Below are 19,221 nucleotides of genomic sequence, written 5' to 3'. Positions count from 1 at the left end.
AGGAATGGAACACTGGACAGCGGTCAAGAATATCCTGAAGTACTTGAAAAGAACTAAGGATATGTTTCTTTGTTATGGAGGTGACCAAGAGCTCGTTGTAAGCGGTTACACCGATGCAAGTTGGAACACTGATCCTGATGACTCTAAGTCACAGTCTGGGTACGTGTTTATATTGAATGGTGCTGCAGTAAGCTGGGCAAGCTCGAAGCAGTGCACGGTAGCGAAGTCTTCACAGAATCAGAGTACATAGCGGCTTCAGAGGCTTCATCAGAAGCGGTATGGATGAAGAGGTTCATTGTAGAGCTCGGTGTGGTTCCTAGTGCATTGGACCCACTAGTCATATACTGTGACAACATGGGTGCCATCGCCAATGCACAAGAACCAAGGTCACACAAGAGGCTGAAGCATATCAAGTGATGTCTACGGGAGCTTCTATTCTTGTAGACAGTGTTGGGCCTCCAAGAGCAGAGGTTTGTAGAACAGCAGCAAGTTTCCCTTAAGTGGATCACCCAAGGTTTATCGATCTCAGGGAGGAAGAGGTCAAAGATATCCCTCTCAAGCAACCCTGCAACCACAAAGCAATAAGTCTCTTGTGTCCCCAACACACCTAATAGGTGCACTAGTTCGGCGAAGAGATAGTGAAATACAGGTGGTATAAATAAATATGAGCAGTAGCAACAGCACCAGAAAAGTGCTTTGCTATCCAGGACTGGCGTGTGGATGATGGTGGTAATATTGCGGACAAAGACAGATGCGGTAGAACAAAGAAACAAGCAGCGATAGCAGTATTTAGGAACAAGGCCTAGGGATCATACTTTCACTAGTGGACACTCTCAACATTGATCACATAAATAAATAGATAGATGCTAGACTCTACACCCTCTTGTTGGATGATGAACACCACTAATTGCGTAGGATTACACGAACCCTCAATGCCGGAGTTAACAAGCTCCACAATATTCAATGTTCATATTTAAATAACCTTAGAGTGCAAGATAGATCAACATAACCAAATAGATCACATCAATACCATCATAGTAATAGTTAACTTCATAATCTACAAGAGATCACAATCATAAACTACGCCAAGTACTACATGATGCACACACTGCCACCTTTACACCATGCAGGAGGAATAGAGTACTTTAATAACATCACTAGAGTAGCACATAGATGAATAGTGATACAAAACTCATATGAATCTCAATCATGTAAGGCAACTCATGAGATCATTGTATTGAAGTACATAGGAGAGAGATTAACCACATAGCTACCGGTACAGCCCCGAGCCTCGATGGAGAACTACTCCCTCCTCATGGGAGACATCAGCGTTGATGGAGATAGCGGTGATGTCGATGGAGAAGCCTTCCGGGGGCACTTCCCCGTCCCGGCGGCGTGCCGGAACAGAGACTCCTGTCCCCCAGATCTTGGCTTCGCGATGGCGGCGGCTCTGGAAGGTTTCTCGTACCGTGGCTTTTCCGTGTCGAAGATTTAGGTCGAGGTGCTTCTTATAGGCGAAGAGGTGGCGTCAGAAGGGGTCTGGGGCCACCAGACAATAGGGCGGCGCGGCCAGGGCCTGGGCCGCGCCAGCCCCATGTGTGGGCCCCCTGTGGGTCCACTCTGGCGACTCTCGGGTGTCCTGGAAGCTCCCGGGGATTCTAAGATGCTGGGCGTTGATTTCATCCGATTCCGAGAATATTTCCTTACTAGGATTTCTGAAACCAAAAACAGCAGAAAACAGCAACTGCCTCTTCGGCATCTCGTTAATAGGTTAGTGCCGGAAAATGCATAAATATGACATAAAGTATGCATAAAACATGTAGATATCATCAATAATGTGGCATGGAACATAAGAAATTATCGATACGTCGGAGACGTATCAGCATCCCCAAGCTTGATCATACTATTGTAAGCACATGTAATGAATGCAGCGATCAAAACAATGGTAATGCAGTGAGTAAACAAATGAATCATATAGCAAAGACTTTTCATGAATAGTACTTTCAAGACAAGCATCATTAAGTCTTGCATAAGAGTTAACTCATAAAGCAATAATTCAAAGTAAAGGTATTGAAGCAACACAAAGGAAGATTAAGTTTCAGCGGTTGCTTTCAACTTGTAACATGTATATCTCATGGATAATTGTGAACATAGAGTAATATAACAAATGCAATATGCAAGTATGTAGGAATCAATGCACAGTTCACACAAGTGTTTGCTTCTTGAGGTGGAGAGAAATAGGTGAACTGACTCAACATAAAAGTAAAAGAATGGCCCTTCGTAGAGGGAAGCATTGATTGCTATATTTGTGCTAGAGCTTTGGTTTTGAAAACATAAAGAGAGCATAAAAGTAAAGTTTTGAGAGGTGTTTGTTGTTGTCAACGAATGGTAGTGGGCACTCTAACCCCTTGCCAGACAAACCTTCAAAGAGCGGCTCCCATTTTATTTTTATTTTTGGGTGGCACTCCTTCCAACCTTTCTTTCACAAACCATGGCTAACCGAATCCTCGGGTGCCTGCCAACAATCTCATACCATGAAGGAGTGCCTTTTTATTTTAGTTTTATTATGATGACACTCCTCCCCACCTTTGCTTTCTCAAGCCATGGCTAACCGAATCCTTCGGGTGCCGTCCAACAATCACATACCATGGAGGAGTGTCTATTTTTTTTGTTAATTAATTTGGGACTGGGAATCCCATTGCCAGCTCTTTTTGCAAAATTATTGGATAAGCGGATGAAGCCACTAGTCCATTGGTGAAAGTTGCCCAACAAGATTGAAAGATAAACACCACATACTTCCTCATGAGCTATAAAACATTGACACAAATAAGAGGTAATAAATTTTGAAGTGTTTAAAGATAGCACTCAAGCAATTTACTTTGGAATGGCGGAGAAATACCATGTAGTAGGTAGGTATGGTGGACACAAATGGCATAGTTTTTGGCTCAAGGATTTTGGATGCATGAGAAGTATTCCCTCTCGATACATGGCTTAGGCTAGCAAGGCTATCTGAAACAAACACAAGGATGAACTGGTGCAGCAAAACTCACATAAAAGACATATTGTAAACATTATAAGACTCTACACCGTCTTCCTTGTTGTTCAAACTCTTTACTGGAAATTATCTAGACCTTAGAGAGACCAATTATGCAAACCAAATTTTAGCAAGCTCTATGTATTTCTTCATTAATAGGTGCAAAGTATATGATTCAAGAGCTTAAACATGAGCACAACAATTGCCAAGTATCACATTATCCAAGACATTTTACAAATTACTACATGTAGCATTTCCCGTTTCCAACCATATAACAATTAACGAAGCAGTTTCAACCTTCGCCATGAAAATTAAAAGCTAAGAACACATGTGTTCATATGAACCAGCGGAGCGTGTCTCTCTCCCAAACAATCATTTATTCAAACAAAAACAAAAACAAAAACATACAGACGCTCCAAGTAAAGTACATAAGATGTGACCGAATAAAAATATAGTTTCAAGAGAAGGAACCTGATAATGTTGTCGATGAAGAAGGGGATGCCTTGGGCATCCCCAAGCTTAGACGCTTGAGTCTTCTTGATATATGCAGGGGTGAACCATCGGGGCATCCCCAAGCTTAGAGCTTTCACTCTTCTTGATCATATTGTATCATCCTCCTCTCTTGACCCTTGAAAACTTCCTTCACACCAAACTCGAAACAAACTCATTAGAGGGTTAGTGCATAATCAAAAACTTACATGTTCAGAGGTGACACAATCATTCTTAACACTTCTGGACATTGCACAAAGCTACTGAAAGTCAATGGAATCGAAATATCCATCGAGCATATCAAAACAGGCAATGCGAAATAAAAGGCAGAATCTGTCAAAACAGAACAGTTCATAAAGACGAATTTTATTTAGGCACCAGACTTGCTCAAATGAAAATGCTCAAATTGAATGAAAGTTGCGTACATATCTGAGGATCACTCACGTAAATTGGCATAATTTTCTGAGTTACCTACAGAGAATTTTGCCCAGATTCGTGACAGCAAAGAAATCTGTTTCTGCGCAGTAATCCAAATCTAGTATGAACCTTGCTATCAAAGACTTTACTTGGCACAACAATGCAACAAAACTAAGATAAGGAGAGGTTGCTAAAGTAGTAACAACTTCCAAGACACAAATATAAAATAGAGGTACTGTAGAAAAATAAACACATGGGTTATCTCCCAAGAAGTTCTTTCTTTATAGCCATTAAGATGGGCTCAGCAGTTTTAATGATGCACTCGCAAGAAATAGTATTTGAAGCAAAAGAGAGCATGAAGAAGCAAATTCAAAACACATTTAAGTCTAACATGCTTCCTATGCATAGGAATCTTGTAAATAAACAAGTTCATGAAGAGCAAAGTGACAAGCATAGGAAGATAAAATAAGTATAGCTTCAAAAATTTCAGCACATAGAGAGGTGTTTTAGTAACATGAAAATTTCTACAACCATATTTTCCTCTCTCATAATAACTTTTAGTAGCAACATGAGCAAACTCAACAATATAACTATCAAATGAAACATTCTTATCATGAGTCTCATGCATAAAATTATTACTACTCCCAACATAAGCATAGTCAATTTTATTAGTTGTAGTGGGAGCAAATTCAACAAAGTAGCTATCATTATTATTCTCATCATCAAATATAGGAGGCATATTGTAATCATAATCAAATTTATCCTCCATAACAGGTGGTAACAAAAGACTACTATCATTATAATCATCATAAATAGGAGGTAAAGTATGATCAAAGTAAATTTTCTCCTCAATGCTTGGGGGACTAAAAATATCATGCTCATCAAAACCAGCTTTCCCAAGCTTAGAATTTTCCATAGCATTAGCAACAATGGTGTTCAAAGCGTTCATACTAATATGTTCCATGGGTTTTTTAATTTTCGGATCAAACCATCCATGTCTTAAATCAGGAAATAGAATAAGAAGCTCATTGTTGTCCATTATGCCTAACTAGTGTAAACAAGAAACAAAAAGATGCAATTGCAGGATCTAAAGGAAATAGCTTCGAGCACACACACAACGGCGCCAGAAAAGTACTTTACCTGGGACTGGAGTATGAGAGCCTTTTACCTTTCCTCCCCGGCAACGGGGCCAGAAAAGTGCTTGATGTCTACGGGAGCTTCTATTCTTGTAGACAGTGTTGGGCCTCCAAGAGCAGAGGTTTGTAGAACAGCAGCAAGTTTCCCTTAAGTGGATCACCCAAGGTTTATCGATCTCAGGGAGGAAGAGGTCAAAGATATCCCTCTCAAGCAACTCTGCAACCACAAAGCAAGAAGTCTCTTGTGTCCCCAACACACCTAATAGGTGCACTAGTTCGGCGAAGAGATAGTGAAATACAGGTGGTATAAATAAATATGAGCAGTAGCAACAGCACCAGAAAAGTGCTTTGCTATCCAGGACTGGCGTGTGGATGATGGTGGTAATATTGCGGACAGTACAGATGCAGTAGAACAATAAACAAGCAGCGATAGCAGTATTTAGGAACAAGGCCTAGGGATCATACTTTCACTAGTGGACACTCTCAACATTGATCACATAAATAAATAGATAGATGCTAGACTCTACACCCTCTTGTTGGATGATGAACACCACTAATTGCGTAGGATTACACGAACCCTCAATGCCGGAGTTAACAAGCTCCACAATATTCAATGTTCATATTTAAATAACCTTAGAGTGCAAGATAGATCAACATAACCAAATAGATCACATCAATACCATCATAGTAATAGTTAACTTCATAATCTACAAGAGATCACAATCATAAACTACGCCAAGTACTACATGATGCACACACTGCCACCTTTACACCATGCAGGAGGAATAGAGTACTTTAATAACATCACTAGAGTAGCACATAGATGAATAGTGATACAAAACTCATATGAATCTCAATCATGTAAGGCAGCTCATGAGATCATTGTATTGAAGTACATAGGAGAGAGATTAACCACATAGCTACCGGTACAGCCCCGAGCCTCGATGGAGAACTACTCCTCATAGGAGACAGCAGCGTTGATGGAGATGGCGGTGATGTCGATGGAGAAGCCTTCCGGGGGCACTTCCCCATCCCGGCGGCGTGCCGGAACAGAGACTCCTGTCTCCCAGATCTTGGCTTCGCGATGGCGGCGGCTCTGGAAGGTTTCTCCTACCGTGGCTTTTCCGTGTCGAAGATTTAGGTCGAGGGGCTTCTTATAGGCGAAGAGGCGGCGTCAGAAGGGGTCTGGGGCCACCAGACAATAGGGCAGCGCGGCCAGGGCCTGGGCCGCGCCAGCCCCATGTGTGGGCCTCCTGTGGGTCCACTCTGGCGACTCTCGGGTGTTCTGGAAGCTCCCGGGGATTCTAAGATGCTGGGCGTTGATTTCGTCCGATTCCGAGAATATTTCCTTACTAGGATTTCTGAAACCAAAAACAGCAGAAAACAGCAACTGGCTCTTCGGCATCTCGTTAATAGGTTAGTGCCGGAAAATGCATAAATATGACATAAAGTATGCATAAAACATGTAGATATCATCAATAATGTGGCATGAAACATAAGAAATTATCGATACGTCGGAGACGTATCATCAAGCTGCGTTACCACTCGATTCGCGAGTACATCGAAGATGGAGAAGTAAAGATTTGCAAAGTACACACTGATCTGAATGTAGCAGATCCGTTGACTAAAGCTCTCCCTAGGGCAAAGCATGACCAACACCAGAATGCCATGGGTGTTAGGTACCTTACAATGTAATCTAGATTATTGACTCTAGTGCAAGTGGGAGACTGAAGGAGATATGCCCTAGAGGCAATAATAAAGTGGTTATTATATATCTTTATGTTTATGATAAATGTTTATATACCATGCTATAATTGTATTAACCGAAACATTGATACATGTGTGATATGTAAACAACAAGGAGTCCCTAGTATGCCTCTTAACTAGCTTGTTGATTAATAGATGATTAGTTTCATAATCATGAACATTGGATGTTATTAATAACAAGGTTATATCATTGTATGAATGATGTAATGAACACACCCAATTAAGCGTAGCATAAGATCACGTCATTAAGTTATTTGCTATAAGCTTTCAATACATAGTTACCTAGTCCTTATGACCATGAGATCATGTAAATCACTTATACCGGAAAGGTACTTTGATTACATCAAACGCCACTGCGTAAATGGGTGGTTATAAAGGTGGGATTAAGTATCCGGAAAGTATGAGTTGAGGCATATGGATCAACAGTGGGATTTGTCCATCCCGATGACGGATAGATATACTCTGGGCCCTCTCGGTGGAATGTCGTCTAATGTCTTGCAAGCATATGAATAAGTTCATAAGAGACCACATACCACGGTACGAGTAAAGAGTACTTGTCAGGAGACGAGGTTGAACAAGGTATAGAGTGATACCGATGATCAAACCTCGGACAAGTAAAATATCACGTGACAAAGGGAATTGGTATCGTATGTGAATGGTTCATTCGATCACTAAAGTCATCGTTGAATATGTGGGAGCCATTATGGATCTCCAGATCCCGCTATTGGTTATTGGTCGGAGAGAGTACTCAACCATGTCCGCATAGTTCATGAACCGTAGGGTGACACACTTAAGGTTGGATGTTGAAATGGTAGAACTTGAATATGGAATGGAGTTCGAATATTTGTTCGGAGTGCCGGATGAGATCCTGGACATCACGAGGAGTTCCGGAATGGTCCGGAGAATAAGATTCATATATAGGAAGTCATTTTATAAGATTTAAAATGATCCGGAAGGTTCTATGGAAGGTTCTAGAAGGTTCTAGAAAAGTCCGGAAGAAACCACTTTGGAAGGCGGTGTCCCAAAGGGACTCCACCTCCCATGGCCGGCCAACCCTAGGAGGGTGGAGTCCACCTTGGTCTCCACCAAGGGGGCCGGCCACCCCCCCCCCCACATGGAAGGGGGGAATCCCACCCCAAGTGGGATTCCCACCTTGGGTAGGTTTCCCTATCACATGGAAGGTTTTGGGTTCGGGTCTTATTCGAAGAATTGTAGTCCAACACTTGGGGCTTCCACCTATATAATGAGGGGCCAAGGGGAGGGGGCCGGCCACCCCAAGACCACAAGGTGGCCGCACCCCTCAAGTGGCCGGCGCCCCCCTCTCCCCAAACCCTAGCCACCCCAATACTCCTTCTTCCCCGCACGCTTAGCGAACCTCCGTCGGGATTCTCCACCACCACCGACACCACGCCATCGTGCTGTCGGATTCAAGAGGAGCTACTACTTCCGCTGCCCGCTGGAACGGGGAGGTGGACGTCGTCTTCATCAACAACCGAACGTGTGACCGAGTACGGAGGTGCTGCCCGTTCGTGGCGCCGTGATCAAGATCTTCTACGCGCTTTTGCAAGCGGCAAGTTAACGTCTATCGTAGCAACAAGAGCCTCATCTTGTAGGCTTTGGAATCTCTTCAAGGGTGAGACTCGATAATCCCCTCGTTGCTACCGTCTTCTAGATTGCATCTTGGCTTGGATTGCGTGTTCGCGGTAGGAAATTTTTTGTTTTCTATGCAACGAATCCCTACACCCACACCCACGAATAACTGAAAGCCACAACTGCTGGGGAAATGTCTTGCGCCGAGAAAATCTACAACCGTGGTTGAGTACATGTGTTTCTTAAGATACGAGTGCTCCAATGCAATTTTTCTTTCCTTTTACTAATTTACCTTGAAAATCCCGCACGTCCACTTATTTGTGGATGGAGGGAGTATCACGCCAAGAGGAAGTAGGACAATAGTGGGCGCTTATAGCCCGCCTACGTGGCACTTTCGCCAGCTGTTGTCTCTTCTATTGTTCTTTCTCTGCCTTCCACAATGTAGCCGGTGCCCAATTGCTGAAAAAGCTAACAAGTCACCACCGATCCCAAATAAAAGTTTTGAGGCACCAAGCTCACAATGTAGAGCATCTCTTGTCAGAAAGGAAGTGAGCCCACATTTGATAAAGAATCCATTCAGCTAACCATCAGTGTACCTGTGGATAGAGAAAGGAGCTGAATAGAGGAAGGTTTGCTGCGGGTGAGCAGGAAAATAATAGTATTCTATCCACAGCTGAGTAGATGATTCGATTCCCTGAAAATAAATTGGGGCACCGGTTGTGCAGCGTAGGGCACCGATGCCCAAAGCCTGAAAAGTTGGTTGGGCACCGAAAATGTGCAACGTTGTGGAGGGCCTAAGAAACCCCGATTGTGAAAGGCCAAGGCGTACTTCTTTTGGTCACGCAAAATTCAAAATACTTCCATGGACATTGAATTGACATGACAACACAGAGCTTGGGATGTCAAAATTTGCACGTTAGACCAGTGACTTGTTCTTCACCTTTTCAGAGGGAATAGTGACTTTTTATTATGGGTCTATACACTTTCCAAGAAACAGGAGGAGATGTTGTAGAGTGTAGAGGAGCGAAGTCAAGCGCCCCGCCCCCACCTGCCATATTTCGGTTCACCTCCATCGTCTACCTCCGCCCCCGCCCACACCCACTCTCCAATCGACCACCTTCCATAGCACGCGCCAGTGCCGCCGCCATGCAGCTTTAGAATCAATTCCACCGCCCAGTTTGAGAGCCTCCGTTCTTCATCTTCCCCCCACCTTCTGCCATCGAACCCAAATTAAACTCCAATCAGTTGAACCCAAACCTCATAGACCCACCCCCTGCCCTGCGATGGCGGCATCGAACAAGGAAAATGATGACTCTGAACTGTTTCAGATGGTCTTTTCCGAAGGTCCCCTTGAAGAACTCGTAACAAGATGCCACGTCATCACCGCCGTGAGCCTCGTCGGTTCGTCCACACTATTTTTCGACTCTGCAAATGATAGTGCAACTCTATCTGTTTCTCTCCCGTTTGGGCTCCCATGTGTTCTTCATTCTCACCCGACGAAGGTAGCACGGGATTGCAAGCTGACGCCGCTGGACAGGTTCTCCTCCGACGCTGTGATGTCAGACGGTACGGGTAAGCAGTGGGTAGGTGCCAATGGAGATTGGGTTGCCATGGTTGACACTGGCTTTCCTGCTTGCAAATGGAAACTTGTCAACGTCTACACTCGCCGTGAAATTCCTCTCCCTGTTCCGTTTGAAACCACCCACATTCCAAATATATACCACCACAACCTTCGTGCTATTATATTTCACAAGATATATATTTGCCAAGTTCCCACAGCTGCTGGGGGGTACAAAAATTTCTCTCTTGTTGTTGTTTTTGACATCAGAGTTGCCCTCCTTTACGGCGCTGATTCTGGATGGACAGTTCTTATAGAGCCCAAGTCCCACATCTTTTACAATTACAGCGATGCAATTCTCCACAATGGGCTTGTGTTTGCCACAACTCATACTGGCACTGTTCACGCATGGAAACCTCAGCAAGGTGGTAATTTTCCTCTGGACGTAGTGTATGATGAGCTTCATTATTCATGGCTGTAAAGATAATTTATTGCACATACTTATTAATTTTCGAACCTGACTGATCTGACTTGGGGCATATTTGCTTCAGATGAAATTTCATTGGTATTTAGACTTTTTATTCGAGATGATTACCATAGAAAAATTTGAGGATTGTATAATTAGGAGTTTTATTCTCAGATTGAATTATGTTGGATTTTGACCTCTACTTGAACTTCTTGAAATGAATGCTTTGGTTTCCCATGTGATGTACTCAAATACACCAATATGCTGTATTATTGAATGGAAATGACATTATATCATCCCATCTGAATCCTAATGCGTTTTCCCAATTCTTACGTTTTCAGATTTGTGTAAACCAAATATGCCCTTCTTAACAGTAATTTCGTTTTCAAGCAGGTCCTCCGCTGAACGTAGAGCCACCATCTATTGTGTTTGAATGGCGGTGTGCACTTGATGATGCTCTTGGCCATGATCACGAGGTCGATTATGGTGTGTGGTGGTTAGCAAGATCTATAGATGGTTCTAGACTTGTTCTGATCCATACACTGGGCATTGTTGATGAAAGGGAATATTCATGTAAAGTTTGCCATACTGCTTCTGATCGTCATGTTCATCATGGTCGCACTGTTGGCAACTATGCTTATGGGTTTGGTTGCCTGGTGTTCACGAAGGACACTAGTAAGTTAAATGAAGCTATTCCATGGGAAAAGATTGATGACCTTGGAGAATATTCTCTTTTCCTTGGAGTGAACTATCCGATTATGTTGCCATTAGGCGGTGCAGATGTTGTCCCAGGATGTCTGACAAGAAGAAATTGTGTGTACACCTTGCCGAATGAAGCATGGCTTCGCAATTCGCAGCTGCCTGAAATATGCCGATTCAGTCTGAATCGTGAAGATTGCGCCGTTGGTTTCCAAACCAATGCCTTGGAGAAAACATGCAAAACAAAAAAAGATAGGTACCTGGTAAAGACACCGCTTTGGTTCATCCCAAACTTCGCCAACGCCCCGGATTGGAACAAGTGTGATGTTTAATTATGAAACAGGTCCTGTAGCCATTGTAGCTACTGATAGTATGTAATTTCATAGCTAATGAACGAGGCACTTGTGGTCTACTAATTACAACTGTTTTGTAAAGAGGTGGTCTATAAGTATACCCCTCTCTTCATTGATGCATTTGTGGTCTACATGATGGTACTCTTAAATATATGGGTGTGGCTCATCAACACATAATGTGGGGGTATTATTGTGTTAAAGTTGAAGGCTTGATCAACTATAGGTTCACTTCTCTAGTTACACTACTAGGTACTCCGGTTGGCTATGTTGTGATGAACACATTGTGTTCTGTTGTTTGGTGAAGACAAAAGTAGAACGATGGTATGCTTATGTTTAAGACCAAGCGAGGGTTTAGCTTGAGATGTTAAAATTCAGATTTGAACTATTTTTTGATATGGAAATTTGAAATATATATGGTACTGCATATGATTATGTATAGCAACAAGCGACGAAAGGGCTGATGCTCCTATTCCTTGTCGGCGGGAGGGCTATGTGTGCGGCGACTTGAGCCAAATTAGAAGGCCATAGCTATGTCGATTGGTCCTTGAAGTTGGAGGGGCTAGGATTTCGGATGAGCGGAGTGGGGGAAATTGTTGCTCATGGAACAAAAGTCCTTAAAATAATAATATTGGTATATACAAGGTATATACTTGTACTATTTTAGTACTATAATAAGTATATCGGGTTCATCAAAAAGAAAATTATCTCGTGTCACAACCACGTGGGGTCAAGGTGAGGGAAAGTTGGTCAATACCTCGGAGTCTGTTACCACTATATCCCCGCCCCAAGTTCTAATGAGCAAGTGCGGTTATTTTTTTACTCCGTAAAAGGGAAATAGTGGTTCCTCTCCCCCGGAAACATATGCCCCGCATCTCCACCTCCTAGTATCGTAGTACTACTGCATCTTCTCCAAAAAAAGCATCTTCTGTCTCTTTCTCCCATTCACCCCTCTCTCCCTTGCATTAGATTACCGACTCCAATGAAGCAGAAGCATAAGGTTGAGGAGATTCCTGGTTGCTACCACCAGTCCATGGGGTGGGGCAACCCCCACTACCCACTGGTGGAGAACATAGCCGAGCGAGCGGATATCCTCAGCACTGGTCGCCTCGCTCGAGGCATGATCGGCATGCGACATGCCGTCCGCGGAGCGCATAAGGTTCCGTTCGGTGTACCGAGCCTGCTCAACTGCGACCCCGAGACATGGCCAGACGACCGCGACAATACTGTAAGAGTATTTGTTTATTTACTCATCTCGTTTCAGCTTGTGTTTTTTCAATCAACTTTTCTTACTGCCAAACATCATGCATATATTTAGACTCAACATCATCACCTAATTTGGGAGTACTGTAAGGTTTGCTGCCTTCACTATGCACATGTACTCTTCAGAATTGCTTTATTTATCCATTGCATCTGTGCTTCAGTTCTGCACATTCCGCTCTTCATTCTATCGAATACCTTGCATGCATAGACAATTTTGAAACAAATCCTATTTGCAGGGCATTCACGCGTTGCTGATGCCATTAGGCAAGCCACAGTTCCAGCATTTATCCATACCAAGGAGGAACTGGATGGACATGGACCCATGCACTGGGTGGGTTGTAACGGCGACTGGGTGGCATTTGTCCAGCAGGACGGGCACTTGACGATCCGCAACATATACATATCAGATACTATTATACCTCTTCCATCTCCGCAAGATGCAGGAATTTCTTTGGGCCCTACTCGTGAATGGTGGCATGCCAGCCCACCATTCCTCTTCAAATAAAAAATAGATAAAAGTTTGGAACTGCTCAAAGTACGGATCGTCAAGAGGCTGTACAAAGATGATCTAGCAAGGCCATGGCATTACGAGGTAATCGTTGTATTTGACTACTTGATCGCTATCCTACAAGCGCCCCTAGAAAAGGAGTGGAATATCCTGGGAAACCCCAAATTCTTTGAAGGAACCAGCTATGTCGATGCCATGGGCATTCCTGGATATGGTACAAGTTCACACCGGCATCGTGTATACACAGTTACATATCTGTATGGAGATGTTCTGGTTTGGAAACCATATACCTGGGGTGAGTCTTTGTTTTATGTCTTACCTAGTAAATGGCATGCTGCACATGTTGGACCAATTACGATTCGCAATAATGATGTAAGTTGCGTTCTAAATGTTGTTCAAACTTTCAATACAACTAATAATTTGTTTATACCATCAAAATAAGTGTGAGCATACAGTTTATAAATATGAACAAAAAATTGGAACCTTTCTTAATCACTATCAAGTGGGACGTGTGATATCGGTGTGAGACTGCTCTGATTTTTCTTCATAATGGAAACATGACGGTTCTAGAAACACGTGGACACTGGTGTGGTATTTTTTTCACGCGAATACCTCTAATCCCAACCGTTAGATTTTGGACATCAACAGTTGGAATTGCTGCTACATGTCTTGTTCAAAACTGGTGCCTTATAGTAGTAGAAGATAGAAGATCGAAGATAGAAGAGAAGAGATAATTTACAGTGTAGTTCCTACTTGCTGCATTGTGGTTGATCTTTGTGCATTGCAGGGACACATGCAGCCCCGCGTCTCATTGACGCCCCTGTCATTGAAGATGAAGAAGCAGAAGCGGCTGCAATTTTGGCTCAAATCGAGGGAGATGTTGTCATGGAAGATGATGAAGCAAATGTGGCTCAAGGCGATGGAGGTGCCGATGAAGATAATGATGCTGATGTAGAAGAATTAGAAGAAGAAGAATTAGAAGAAGACGAATTGGATGATGAAGAATTAGATGATGATGGTGATAATCGTAATGATGAAGATGAAGATGTATTTCTTGGATTTTCTGACCAGCGCACTTGGTTCCTGGCACCAATGAGAGCAGAGTCCATTACTGGTGAATCTGATCTCGCGTGGATTCAGGTTAAGGGTTATCGGCCCATCCTCGGTCCTCCAATATTACATATGGGTAACAAGCTGAGGTCTTATCCTTTGGTACGGTGCTACGTTTTCTTGAGATCTGCCAATACCTTGGACCCTATAGAAGAGGCAAGGTGGTAAAGATTGAACAATTTGAAGGGGCATTCTTTATTTTTTCGACTCAATCACCCAATTTTCATGCTACCCCCGCCAATCGACGCAGAGGCTACAGAACCAGATTTCCAATTGTTCAAACCTGACTGTGTCTTTGCTACCCACAATTGCGCCCGTGATACAAGGATACGTCCAAGGCCAAATTGGTGCAGAATGCACGTCAATGGAGGTCCTGCCATAGGCTCAAGATTGCAGTACAAAAAAGAGAAGATTGAACATAGAGCTGAAGCACCCATGTGGTTCGTCCCAACACTTCCACCTGTTTTTCCTTGAGAAATAAGAGACGGATGGTGACCTTATTTTATAGAGAAAACATAGTGTTCGTGAACTTAACCTCATGAACATTCGCTGTTCGGTTTTTGGTGAAATCAAAATTTTGCAGAGATGAAGATATTTGTTTGAATCCCGTGCTGAACATATTTTTCACAAATTAGCTACCCGTATTGTGATGAATACATGCTGGTCTGTTGTTTGGTGGAGTAGCAGACATGAAGATCTTTGTCCTGAATACCACAATGGACATCTTTTTTCTTCAAAAATTAGCTAAGCTCACGCTATTAGGCGCAAATGCCTAAGAGATTTGTTGCTCTTGGGCACCAGTGCTCCTGCTATTTTAGAAAAAATAAAAAACATATTTATGTGTTTCAAAAAAATTAGAAAAAAATCATGCTGTAGCTAATGAATTGTCCCATAAGCGTGCAAAATTTCAGTTTCAAATACAAAAAATTCTGGGCTGCTATTAGGGTTCCAGCGCTGCTCCATGTACCACATATTTTTTTAATCTTGGCACACCCTTAAATAAGGAAAATTCATGCCCCATCCTCCAAAAGATATAAAAGAAAAGATTATGTACACATTGGTACGTGTACCTGATCACAGAAGGAAAGGCGTGAAATAATTTAGATTAATTTTCCTTTATAAATGTTCAAAATCGTATAACTTTTGCACCAGATGTCGAAATTAAGATCCGCTTTCACTTTTGAATTTCTTGCGGTGAGCTCTCCAAAACTAGATCTCATTTCTATGTATTTTGATAAAGTTTTTTCTAAAGCAACTTCTACGTGCGACAAAGCAATTATAATGCAAGACGATGCAACTTTAGTGCGGGACGAAGCAACTTTCCTGCACAGCGTAAATCTACATTCACAATGAAAGTTGCATCGCTGGATGCCAAAGTTGCTCATCCATCCATCAAAATTTATTCGGTGGACACCAAAGTTGCTTTGATGGACGCCAAAATTAGACCGTCACAAACCAAATTTGCTCTCTCGAGTACCAAAGTTGCTCTGCAGGACACTAAATTTGCTCGGTCGGACGCCAAAATTGCTCTGCAAGGTTAAAAAACTACGTCTCAGGGCGCCAAAGTTGCTATGCAGGGCACTTAAGTTCCTTCGTCACACATTGAAAATGCTCCGATTGACACTAAAATTGTTGTCGGGCATCAAAGTTGTGCCTTCGTGTACAAAAAAGTGCATATGTTAGTTGCATATCAAAGTTGCTTTGTCACATACCAAAGTTATTTTGCTGCATAACAAAATTGCTTTGTCGCGCATCAAAGTTGCTTGTTAAAAAAATTCATCGAAACATATGAAAATGTGGTCTAGTTTCGAAGCTCTCGTCGTGGGGATTGTAGAATTGAAAACGGATTGTAATTCCGCCACACGGTTTAAAAGTTACATTTTTTAGAAACGGCACCTGATATCAGATAGCTTACGCATCAGTTGTCGTCTAGTGGGTGTGCCCGGGACGTACGTCTGGCACGCGCCCGCCGGTTAGATTTTAGGATAGAAAAAAATTACTCGTACTGTACGGCAATCTACATGGTAATTTACGTGGGCCTACTAGCTCAGGAGATAACGGCCCAATACCCGCGTCCTCATCATTGAAATGTGGCCAGAGATCGAAAGAAAAAAATAATCCAAGAAAGGAAACATTTATTCTACATAGAGGATGACATGTGGGACCTATTTTGCAGCAGTGTCCTCAACGTTGACAAGGTGGCAGGGGATCAAAAGAAACAGCAAAGTAGCCAGAAATCAGGGGTCAAATATAAATTCGAGAAAGGAAACGTTTATTCAACAGTCAGGCTGACATGTGGGACCTATCTTGCAGACGCGGCCAAAAAATTTATCATTCAGAGAGGATGACATGTGGGACCCACGAACCAGCATCATTCTCGACGTTTCTCAAAGGGGGCAGGAGATCGAAAGAAAAAGGCAAGTAGCTCGAAATCAGGTGTCCAAAAAAATCCAAGAAAGGAAAGGTTTATCGCACATAGATGTTGACATATTGGAACCAATTTGCAGCAACATCATCAATGTTTCAAAGGCGATGGAGCTCGAAAGAAAAAGGCAAATAGCCAGAAATTAGGGGTCAAAAATAAATCCAGCAAAGGAAACTTTTATCGTACAAAGAGGCTGACATGTGGGACCCATGAGCAAGCAGCGTCCTCAACGTTTCTAAGGCAGCAGGCGATCGAAAAAAGGCAAATAGCCAGAAATTAGGGGTCAAAAATAAATGCAACAAAGGAAACTCTTATTGTTCATAGAGGCTGACATGTTGGACCCATGAGCCAACAGCGCCCTCAATGTTTCAAAGGCGTCACGGGATCAAAAGAAATTACCAAGTAGTCATTAATTAGGTGTCAAAAATAAATCCAAGAAAGTAAATGTTTTATTTTTCAGAGGCTGACATAAGGGACCCATGAGCCAGCAGCGTCCTCAACGTTTCAAAGGCGGCTGGGGATCGAAAAAAAAAGCGAAGTAGCCAATAATTAGGGGTCAACAATAAATCCAAGAAAATAAAGGTTTATTGTTCATAAAGGCTGACATGTGGGACCTATGCGCGAGCAGCGTCCTCATCGTTTCAAAGGTGGCCGGGATCCAAAGAAAAATGCAAATAGCCAGAAATCAGGGGGTAAAAAAATCGAAGAAAAGAAATATTATTGTTCATAGAGGCTGGCATGAGGGACCCATGAGCCAGCAGCGTCCACAATTTCAAAGGCGGCACAGGATCGAAAGAAAAAGGAAAGTGACCAAAAATCAGGGGGTAAGAAATCCAAGAAAAAAAACTTTATTGTACATAGAGGATGACATGCGGGTCCCATGAGCCAACAACTTACTCGACGTTTCAGAGAGCCGAGGCGGCATGAGATCGAAAGAAAAAGGAAAGTGACCAAATATCAGGAGCAAAAAATAATCCATGAAAAAAAACTTTCATTGTACATAGAGGATGACATATGGGTCCATGTTGTAGCAGCGGTCTAAACGTTTCAAAGACGGCATGCGATCGAAAGAAAATGGCAAGTGACCAAATATCAGGAGCCAAAAATAATCCAAGAAAAGAAACTTTTATTGTACATAGATAATAACATGCGGGTCCCATGAGCCAGCAGCTTACTCAACGTTTGAGAGTCGGCATGAGATTGAAAGAAATAGGCAAGTGACCAAATATCAGGAGCCAAAAATAGTCCAAGAAAAGAAACTTTTATTGTACATAGAGTATGACATGCGGGTCCCATGACGCAACAACATCCTCAATGTTTCCAAGGCGGCAGGGGATCAAAACAAAAAGGAAATAGCCAAAAAGCAGGGGGTTAAAATAATCAAAGAAAAGAAACTTTTATTGTTCATAGTGGATGACATGTGGGACCCATGAGGCAGCAGCATCCTCAACGTTTCCAAGGCAGCAGGGGATCGAAAGAAAAAGGAAATAGCCGAAAATAAGAGCATGAAAAATAGTTCAAGAAAAGAAACTTTTATTTTACATAGAGGATGACATGTGGGTCCCATTTTGCAGCAGCGGTCTCAACGTTTCAAATGCGGCTTGAGATCAAAAGAAAAATAAAGTAGCCAGAAATTAGGGGGAAAAAACTCCAAGAAAAGAAAGTTTGTTGTACATAGAGGATGACATGCGGGTCCCAATGCAGCAGCTTACTCAACGTTTCCAAGGCGGCAGGGGAACAAAAGAAAAAGGAAATAGCCAAAAATCAGAGGGTGAAAAAAAATCCAAGAAAAGAAACTTTTATAGTTCATAGAGGATGACATGCGGGTCCCATGAGGCAGCAGCGTCCTCAACGTTTCCAAGGCGGCACAGGACCAAAATAAAAAAGGATGTATCCCTGCTGGGGCTGCATGGCCATCTAGGCTTTCTGACCTGCTGGACGCCTTTTGACTCGTACAATTTCAGCCCACTCCAAAACAGGAAAGTCATATGCTTCGCAAAAACAAAACAAAAACAAGGAGATTCAACATATTAGTTTGTTTACGTAAAAATAAAGATATAATTTATCAGTTTGCAATAGCTCAGAGCGAAATACACTTTTTATTGTCTGCAAAATAATCAAGATATCACATGTTTCTTGTACGGGGAGGCTGACATCGGGACCCATGAGCCAGCAGTGTCGTCAAAGTTTTAAAGGCGGCAGGGGATCGAAAGAAAAAATAAATCAAAAATCAGTTGGTAAAAAAATCGAAGAAAAGAAACATTTATCGTTCTGAGGGGATGACATGCGGGACCCATGTGGCAGCAGCATCCTCAACGTTTCCAAGGCGGCACGGGATCCAAAAAAAGGCAAAATAGCCAGAAATTAGGGGTCAAAATAACTCCAAGAAAAGAAAGGTTTATCGTTCAT

This window comes from Lolium perenne, chromosome 2, assembly GCF_019359855.2.
Source record: "Lolium perenne isolate Kyuss_39 chromosome 2, Kyuss_2.0, whole genome shotgun sequence".
Taxonomy (NCBI): domain Eukaryota; kingdom Viridiplantae; phylum Streptophyta; class Magnoliopsida; order Poales; family Poaceae; genus Lolium; species Lolium perenne.
Note: the sequence above shows the minus strand (reverse complement) of the source record.